The following is a 10,653-nucleotide window of genomic DNA, read 5'->3' as shown; positions in this document are numbered from 1 at the left end:
GGGCATTTTCTCCCTGTGCTGTTGGCTCAGCATCATCAGGCCTGTCCATAAGACTGAAGCCACATTTTTCTTCTGGTCACCGAAATTTAATCTTGGGCTCAGACGGAGCATTAACAACCACCTGTGCGTGGGGGACACATGCCGCTTGTTTTATTGTGGCACGGAGGGAAATGTCTCATGTGCTGCTGGGTTACATGGTTCACCCATCAGATCTATTATTAAAGATACTCCTGCCACTGAGCTCATTAAGCAATATGTTTGTTCCTCAGTTCCTTCTCACTCAGCCCTGCCTCTTTTAAAGTTGAACCTTTTAATTTGAATGAATCTTTAATTTGATTCTGTCTTCTTTCATGCTTTCCCTATAAAGAGTTATTCCCCAGATTCCTTGAGATGAGGAGTTATTTGATCAGGTTTAAATACAGCTGTATAGCCGTGGAATTGATCTAATTTTGTTGATGTGGCTGCAGGATTTTATTGTTGGCTTGTAGTGGAGATGTGTAACCCTAAAAAAGCGAGAGAGTGGGAAGTCCTGAGGTTTCTCGGGCTGCAGTGCTCATCTCCAATGGATTTAACGCATGGGACAGTAAAGGGAAGGGCTCACTACTGGGTTCGTTTCCTTGTTTTCTCAGAGGGATGCTCCATTTTCAGCTGTGCATTTTTTTGTGCTAGGGCTCTCCATGCAACAGGATACTGGGGTGGGGGTGGGGGGGTGGAGGGGACAGGGGAAGAGCATTTTGCAACAAAAATCCATCCATGGGGACTTTTTGGATGGGTAACATGGGCGTTACTGGATACTTTTAGGTCCTGATCCTATTTATGTGGAGTAAAAGGCCACAGGGCTCGAGCCTTTTGTCTCCAGAGGAATGAACCGAGTTGGGGAGCAGAGCCAAGCTGGAGTGCCGTGAGAGGCCCTGTATTTGTGGGCTTTGACTACAGGTTCGATATCCAGCTGGTGGGCATGTTGGGTAACCCGCACAGCGGTGGTGTCACTGCAATTAAATGCACGTGGCTGCAAGCCTGATGCGGGTAAAGCATGTCCGATCCAGGCACACCATCCGCGGGGCCTGATGTGCGCGGTGTGGTGAGATAGGGATGAAATCCCTTTCCTGCCCAGACCACAGGGCCTCCTGCAAACTCTTTCTTGTCTGACAGAGGAGATGGAGGAGGTGATTGCAGCTGATAAATGGGAAATCCTGCATGTTCTCTTCCTTCTTCTCGCAGGGCTTTCCTAGACATCTCTTAACCACAGTGCTGTGCTCGTCCGGCCCATGTTCAGAAAAGCATCCTCCCTGCTTCTCATCACCTCTGGACAAACAGCACGTCCTTGCTCTGCTCCTGCACCCCGGCGAACGGCTGTAGATCACTCCTGATTTACACCACTGGAGGTGAGATCTGGGCCCTGACCACACTTACCCCAAGTGCTTTCATTCCCAAATTACAAAAGTCATCTCAGCTCCAGGCTCCTGCCCTGGGCTGAGTTGGTGCCCCTGCAGAACCCCTGCCCCACTCCAGTTCCCAAAATGCTGAAGACTTTCCTGAAAACCTCCTCCACTGGTTGTTTTCCCCAAGGAGCCCTGCCCGGGTGTGAGTCCCTGGGGATGGGGCCAGTAATGAGATGCCTGTGCATAGTCCCCAGGCCGATGGGCGCTGACTTTAATGCTCCGTGATGATTTCTCCATCCTTCCCAGCTGCCACCCTCTCCCTGCTCCCTCCCTGCCAGATGGTGCAATGGGGTTGGCAGGAGCAAGCCCTTTTTGGGGAACAGTGTAGCCCAGTTGCATCAGGTCTCTCTCCCCCAGGACACCAACACTTTGTCCCCCTGTGCTGGCACAGCTGGGATGTGAGGGCTGCTGCAGATCAGCTGTGCCACTGCAGCTTGGTCTTGGGGGGCTCTGGCTTGTGGCAGAGCTGGTGTCACTTGGTTTATGTCACTGCTTGCTGCTGCAAGGTCTGCACCATGTGAGCCCGTGTCCCTCACCAGCCAGAACGGCTCCTGCAGACAATGGCTGTGCTGGCCTGTGTGTACAGGCTTCGTGTACTGCCCATTCAGGTACTAAACCACCCTGAAAACTCCCTTTAACTGGTATCAGAGCATGTTATGGATGGGATAAACCACCATAACCACCCTCAACCTAGTGGCTGGGTAAGGGGATGGACTTCCCAGTAGATGGCTGTGACTGTACCCCTGAGGGTACAGTCCTCACCCAGAGGAGTACACCCAAAACAAGCCCCTGGGCTCCAGAAAAGATCCTGGGTGCTCTCTGCATACCCATGCTCCTTGAGGAGAAGAGTGACCAAGCTGTGGGGCTTTGCCTTCGATTCCCCCAGCTCCCCAGGAGCAGCATCAGGACACAAAGAGGTCACAGCTGCCTGAGCCCCCCACTTGCCAGGGCTAGCAGCATTTGCACCCTGCTTGGGAGGACACAGCAGGATTGCTCCCAAGGGACATGGACCGTGCTGCTTTGGGAGACTTAAACTAGCCCTAAACCCCCGGCCTGGCTTTATGCATGATTCTTGTCAAAACCCTCATCTGCTGAAGAGCTTATTTCCCATCCAGGGTAGATGGACAGCACAGTGGAAAAAAATGCAGCTTTTGTGCTGCCAGATCCAAATCACCATCTGCGTTAAAGAGCTTGGCTACTATAAACGTGGCTGGTGAAACCTGGTTAACCCGTGGTTGGGGTCTCTGGGAGCACTGGCAGCCGAAACATGCACATGGTTGTTCTGGTCCAGGCTCTGGGGTGGGAAGATGGAGGTGCTCTGGACTTCTTTATGTTTAGGTGCCATCAATACAGATAAAACCAGACTTTGCAGTGGATTTAGATGAAATTTGACCAGCAACACCATTCCTAGCCTGATTTTATATGTCCTTTCCTCTCCCCCAGTGCTCCCCCCTTCAAATGTTTTATGGATTACTCAGCTCCTGCCAAAGGATTTGAGTTTGAAACCATACTATATTTTGGCCTGTAAAGATGTTGAATGAACGATTTAAAACTTTGAGTCATTAAAACTGTCCAGGAGAACCTAATGAATGTTATTTACTGTGCTTCCCAGCTCAGCTAAAATCCAGATTTTTCTTCTGCTTTCTATACTTTTCTTTTTAAAACAGCAGCCAAAATTGTCTGGAAAGCATTCCTTGCTAGAGACAAGCTGGATCTGTAAGTGGAAATGTCAGTTTTTAAGAATCTCTGCCACTACTTTGAAGTAACTTCATTTTTCTGTTTGATTGCTCTAATTCAAAAGCTTTATCTTCTAGGCCATCTCTTCAAAAAGGAAATCTAGTGGCTGCAGCTAGCATTAAAAAAAAAAAAGAAAAAACAAACACCAAACCAAAACCCTGTCAAATCACAGAATCGCAAATCCTCATCTTTTGATGGTAGTCTCTTCAGAAGGCTGCCTAGGTGGGCTGGCTCCCACCCCCAACCCCCCACCCCCCACCCCGGCTGGGCAGCACTGCTGAGCTGAATGCAGTTACTCCCCGTTCCTGTGATGCTGGAGAGGTCAGAATAGGCCCCCCCCTTCTTTAATTTCTATTTGTGTTGCTGAGCTTAGCCTTGGAAATGGAAATCTGACTTGAAAAGAAACTACTTGCGATTAGAAGCTGTGGAAAAAAAAATAATCTAATGAGTTGCTGCTTTTAATTCCACATCTGAAAGGCAATCTATTACTGTCTTTTATCACTTCTGTCTCCTATTAGAGAAGCAATCTCATGCTGGGACTCTTTCAACACCCAGGCAGTTAATATACATTATAATTATTGCCTAATGCATGAATAGCCTGGTGTGCCCAAGTTCTCTGTTCCTTTTTTACTCAGCTCCTGGAAAGCTTGTGCAGTACATAAGCAGGGCTGGAGTAAGGATCTCATGAGGCTGATGAAGGTTTTATTTTAAATTATTTATTTTTTGCATTGCACTATCATCTTAAAGTCTGTCTGAGAACAAATGCAGAACACTCAAGCAGGAAGAGATAATTCCTGCCCCAGAGAGATTACAGAGAGATGGGTAGAGGAAGGAAAGGAAGGAGAGAAGTCTCAAGAGATCAGCAGGGCATGGTACTGAGGACATCCGCTGGCTGTGAGCTTGGGAGGTCTTGGGTTTATGGTGGACTTCCCAGTGCTGTTAAAAAGAAAAAGGAAAAAAAAAAAAAAAAAAAAGAAAAAAGGATGAAACTTTTAAAAGAAAAACATTCCCAGAATTTAATTTCAAATTTTTTTTGTCCTTGATTTATAAATCTATGTTCATTTTCAGGTTATGTAGCAGGTTTTAAAGGAAAAGGTAGAAGCAAAAAGGCTAGTATTTTCAAAGCAACGTGCTCTGCATGCAGACTGTCAAAGTGAAACCTTCTTCTCCACACTCACAGAGGGGTTTGGTTTCGCCCTGGGTCCCCCAGCTGCGGTCTTGCCGCCGAATGGCACTCAGGACCAGCACGGGGTTGCTGCTCGGTGCCCTGACTGATGAGCGACACAGCCATTAAGCCCCAACCCCTCTGTGACCCGGCACGTGGGTTTTCAGACAAGCCAGAAGCTCACAGCAGGTTGTGAAAATCCTTTATTCCTCACCACATGTTGGGGACAGCTTGATGTAATGACGTACTTGTAGTGCAGCAATGAGTACCGAGCAGCATGGCACAGCTTTATCCCTTGAGCCTTCACTTGAACCTTCCCTCAAGGCTATTTGCAAACTCCTGCTTCTCTCTTTTCCCCGTGACAGCTTCCCTGAGGACCATCCACACCCAAGGATGATGTGAACCCCAGGCCTGGTCTACAAACTGCCCTGTGAACCACCATTGCTAAGGGACCGAGGTCTGGGCTGTTCCTTCCACCCCGCAGAGAGCTCAGTTCATCTCTGCCAGGAGCCTACATAGGTCACAACAGCAGGGCCAGCTGGAGCAGCCCAAACCCACAGGGTAACTTATTTGCCCCTACCTGAAACTCTTAGAGTGTAGTTAATTATTTACAAACCTTAACACTTGTGGCCACGCGGACCCAAGGATAGAAGGGCATTAAAATTCCACTTGATGCTCACCAGACCTGACTAATAAAATAATGTCCAACAAGGACATCAATTACCCGCCGATTCGCTAACGTTTTGCGAGGCTAATGACAGCTGGAGCGAGGAATTTGAAACCCGAGTCATTGCTCCAGCCTCCACCAGGGTGCCAAGGATAAAAGGTTAGTCATGTGTACCAAATGCAGTGTGAGCTCCTCCATTATTTATGTGTGTCACACAGACAAGGAGTGTTTCAATGCCTGCAGTCACTCTATGGTAATTTGTATTACATAAACAGATATAATCTGGTCATTAATACGCATAATTCTGAGCGAGCTGACAGTAATTAATCTGGAGTAAATTATTTCATTGACTTGTTCCCTTCCTAAATAACAGTCCGTATTAATAAGAACTGATACACTGTAGCCAGCAGCACCCAGGACCATGGTGGGGTTCGTGGTGGACTCATGGTACGTAGCTTTGCTCTTTGCTTCTTGTCCTAAAGTTTTCGGCCAGCCCCTAGCTACACACTGACCGGATTTGGACTCCTCTTTCACCAGCCCAGGTCTCTTGTGTTTGCTGGCTCAGTACTGCTCACATTGCATCAATCACTGCTTAGCACTGCACACCCCACATCTCTGGCTCTGGTAAGCTGGGCTGGGCTCATCAGTTTTCCTGTTCCTTCCCACCTCTCGGGATAATGCTTTCATTAATAGTTAATAACCGAGGGGGTTTTTTTGGTAGTGGTGTAACAGGCATTTTCTGGGAAAGTAGAGGTGGGTGTGTATGGAAGTTGTTTAGAGACTTGTCTTACCGTGGCTGTACAAATACAGCAGATCTGTGCCACTCTCTGTAGATCTGCTTCTTTCTTAAGGCAGTTGCACTCAAAGTTGAAGGTGCCAACTGGTACATCCCTCTGCATGTGTACCGTGAGTGGGGTGGCTCAGCTACTGACTGTTGAGCCAACAGTGGCCCATGGGATACATTTACACAGGCTGATTTCCATGCAGCTGCAGTGGAAATGGGGACAGGTTTGTGCATCAATAGCAGGATGGCCACCAGCACGCAGCCATGCCATGAAGCATCAGTCCCCTTGAAAAGAGGATTTGCTTACCCGCATGGGAAGGTGGTTAGCATGGGCTCGGTCAGGGAGATGGAGAGCAGAGCGGTGCCTTGTTCTGGAAGCAAGCCCGACCATGTGCTCATTGAGCTGCCCTGGGCTCATCCTTCCTCTGGATCTGTCTCCATCAGTAAAAGGTTTCAGTGACTAATTCTGCATTTCCAGCAACTCTGAGGATGTTTTGGGAGCTCCCTGGAGAGCTGCAGCTCTGTTAAATAGCAGGGAAGAGGCTGAGGGTTATTTATATGGAGTTTGCAATAAACAATCTCCGTTAACAAACGCAGATGAAGTGGGTTGGGGAGTGTCGAGCTGGAAAGGCAAACACTTGATCCCACAGTGAGTCCCAAGCCCAGGAGCTGCAGGGGAGTGTCAGCAAGATCCTGTCCCACCCAGTGCCCTGGTTCTTCTTGCTGCTCTGAGGGCAGCTTTCAGCAAGAACAGCATGGGCTCCTCATGAGATTTAATCTCAGATCCAGGAGGCAAGCCCCACTGCTCGTTATAAGGACAGGAAAGATCCGTTTGCTAATGGTACAACTGGCTCATGTCTACCAGTGGAGATCTATCTTAAGGCTACTCCCAGTGTTTTAGGTGTTGTGTTACCCATTCTTACCTAACATGCTTTTTGGCCATGCCTCTGCACAGAAACTGCCAGCATTGCTCGTGTCAACAAAGCAGGAATGGGAAATTTCGGGGTGAAAGCCCAGCATAGACAGTTCTGCCTAGCTGCAGGCTGTACAAACCCATATATTTAAAAGTATCTAGCCTCTGTCTAATGATCACCCAGTTACCAATGGAGTGAAAAGTATGTCATCAGCCCCTGATGTAACCTTGCCATCTGGCTGTTTTCAAAGGACACCTGCCAAAAATGTTGCTTTTACATCGCTGCCTTTTCTGCAGGGTTATTGCCCCCTGCATGGAAGACAAGAAGTTAACCTGTACTTTAAAAAAAATGTTGCAGTTGCCCTAATTCTCTTGGCTGTCTCCTGCCCTGTTGTTTCCCGTATGGATGATCTATAGATCCTACCTTTGGATTTGTGCTCACTTCCTTTGGCTTCCCTGCTCCCCGTTTGTTTCATAAAGGATATTTGTATTCCTCTCTTGGTGAAGAAGGGGTTCTTGTTTTAACCACTGTAATAGTCTCTTGGTTTTTAGGTTGTGGGTTTTGGTCAGTATAGAGAAATGTTTTCCAACATTACCCAGTTATCATTCTTGGGGTTTCAGTTTGTTTTTTTTAGTTTGGTTGGTTGGTTGGTTTGGTTTGTTGTTTTTGTTTTGGTTTTGGGTTGTTTGTTTTTTTTCTGTTTAAATACTTTCTCTGAACTGATTTGGCTCATGACTGTTTTCAGGTTTGTAACAGCAGCCTGGAAGAGCAGCAAGGCAATATCTTACTGGGGTTGATTTTGTTCTGTCTGCACAAAACAAATGTTTTCAAGTGGCAATCAGTTCATGGCTAAACTAATGTGCATTTTTAGTCCTGTGATCAAATTCTATGTATCTGCCAAGAAAAGAGATTTAATATACAATTCTCCCCTGTTGGATGTGTGAGGTTTTTTTAGATAGGAAATAATCACCATCATCATTACAAATACGGAGGCTGTTTCAGTGCTGGAGGCAGCTTTCCTGCAGAATTTGCTCCATTTGAAGTTTTGCCGTGACAGTCTGGCCCTTTTCCCCTCCCTGCCTTTGGCAGCTGCTCAGGGAGATGTTCAGATGGTTCGCAGGTTTGATTTTGTGCTCCACTGCAGATACTGGTTGGTCTATTTTGTGCTTTCTGCTTTAGATGATTGAGCCATCAATTTTCAGATTAGTTTACTACCGAGTCCAATGATCTGGATGCTCATGATCCTATTTCTAACAGTTCTCTATATATCCTCACTTCAGCCTTCCTAAAAGCCATGATTTTAACACTCCAATCATCTTCCCACTATGTTTCCATCTTTCCAGCTAGGCCAAACTTTTGCCCGTACAACAGTGATTCCTGTTTATTAGCCAGGATCTACCTTTGGTGGATAGGTGATGAAAGAATTTCTCTCCACTTCCTTCTTTGCTTTGATTAATTTTGGTCTCAGAACCTTCATTATGTGCTAAAGGAGTTTCCATTTGTTCCCTCTTTGCACCTTTCCCTTTTGTTGTTGGTCTAACACCTCCTTGCCTAAGGCAGCCTGTCTCTGCCTCAGAAAATTGGTTTCCAATTTGGGAAGGAAGCTACCAAAATCCTCCAAACCCTCTCATGGCGAGGCGAGATAAGTGCTGTGTAAATGACACCCATCTTGCCACTTCCATGGTCAGCTTTCCCATTGAATGCCTTCTGTTTTTCTTCTTCTGCAGGAGACGAGGAGTTTCTGAAAGCTCCTTTAGGCACCTTTTCAGCATCCTTTCAAGTGGTGTGGCCTAGAAAACATGACAGAGGCTGTGATTTAGGGACATTGGTGCCGGTATCGAGCTGCAGCTGGGCTCTTGGTTTCCTGTGTCAGTGGTGTAACTGCTGGAGCCATCACAAGGTAGCTATGGCTTTCTTTTGGGAATGGATCTGACCCCTTGGAAACCTGGTTTGGTTTGTTAAAATAGCACAAAACTAATCTGGGGGGGCAGGGAATAATAAAAAGATTGCGCTTGGCTAGGTTAGGGAGTGGATGAGACTGCAGTCAGGAGAGGGACAGAGATAAAAAAGGAATGATGTTTCTCCTGCCGCTTGGTCATTGCAGAAAGCCCAGCTCCAGTCCTTCCAGTGACTAGCCTTCTTGCAGGACCCAGACATCCTGGGACAGCCGAAAACCTCTTTGTAGGCAGGCTGGATTTACTTAGTTTTGATTTCAAATTGAGATGTGATTAATTTCACTGTATTTGTGCCATCACTTCTGTCCTGGCTGTGCTCTGTGCTTAGGGCATGAGTCCTGCCGGGCCCTCCATTGTGCTTCGTCACCTGCAAGTGCAAGGAGAGTTTTTGTTGTTTTCACACTAAGACCTTAAAGACAGCAGGGAACTCCTCATGACACTAAGCTCCTCGTTGTCTTTTTTTTTCCTCTGGAAAGTAATTTCCTCTCTTCTGGACAGAAATGATAACATGGGATGATCATTGATTTTGACTGCCATTTGGAAAAATGCTTCCTCTCCCTCCCAGACCATTAAGCATCTGTAAGCATCCTACTCATCAACAAACACTCGCAGATGCAAAGCATCCCTTGGAAACCACGGTGAGAGCTGCACACATGCTTAGGTGCTCTGCTGAACTGGGGCCTCTCTAAACAAGAAGAGACCATTAGTTTTGGCTCATTAGCTTAACTGAGATGACTATTAAATCCCACTCCTCCTGCCACTTTCTGTAAAATAAACTTAGAAATGAGCCATCTTTGCAGCTGTGACTGGTAATAAATCCAATTAATTTCCATGTCTTTACTGTTAATATATGCATTAGACGTGTCAGCTCTGCTTTTTTGTTTCCTTCATGGAAAAGACTGTCTCAGAGATTCCCTTCTAATTGGAATGGGAATTTGCTCTTTTGTGGATATATTCCTCCAGGAAGCCACTTACTGAGATGCAACACCTTCAGTCCCAGGGAATGGTGTTACTGTTTGGGTTTTGTCTGTTGTTTGTTTGGGGTTTTTTTTAATGCATGTGACAATTAGTATCACAACAAATTCATACTTCCCCTGCTAATTTAAGGGTTAAGGAAAAAACCTCCACGTTGTCCCGTGAAGAGGTCACCAAACAAAGCAGAAACCAAAGGCACAGATGTATTTCTCTTTGAAATCTGCATAGTAATTACTGTTTACCTCCTTCCTCCTTCATTGAATCCCTCCTTCATGGAGTCCTTCCTCCTTCATTGACGACTCCAATACAAAGGGTACAGTAAACAGCTGTGTGGGATTCATGGTCAGATCCATTAACAGAATCAAGTATTTCAGCTGAGTGTAAGTCTCACGCCAGTTGTTTAAGACTGGATAACAAGCTGAGAGGAAAACCACACAGGTCACGGCTCTGTAGCAAAGTCTTTTAGAAAGTATTGCTGGTAGTGCTCTTGATTACAGGGAGATCAGAGCCCCAGCACAGATGGAGGGGCAAAGTGCACAGGCTCCAGTGAAGCCTTTGAAAGTTTATCAGCCCTTGTACTCCAAACACTGCCCATAGGTGCCTTGCTTCTGTGTGTCAAAGAGCGTAGCCCACTCAAAACAGGAGTCTGAGACTACCGGTGCAGTCCTCAAGGTGCCATGTGCTCTGTAGACAGAAGAAGCTGTAACTTGTCATGGGCAGAAGCAACTTTTAGTTGTATCACATCCAAAAGAAAATCAACCCAGAAGCCAAATTTACATGAACTCTGCTACCAACCTCCTTTCCTCCTCCTGCTGCCCCATGACTAACCTTTCTTTTCTACCCTTACAAATAATGCAAACTCCCAGCTTCATTTTCTGAGATTTCCCAGAGCACTGCAGATGCTTTTCTTTCTGCCTATCATGTTACATCCAGGAATGGCTATTTCTCCTTGCAAAGGTTATCTATGTTTGAAGCCTCCTCCCCACAGACAGAATCATAAGGTCTCTGATGAGG

Source organism: Falco naumanni, chromosome 7, assembly GCF_017639655.2.
Source record: "Falco naumanni isolate bFalNau1 chromosome 7, bFalNau1.pat, whole genome shotgun sequence".
NCBI classification, from domain to species: Eukaryota; Metazoa; Chordata; class Aves; order Falconiformes; family Falconidae; genus Falco; species Falco naumanni.
Note: the sequence above shows the minus strand (reverse complement) of the source record.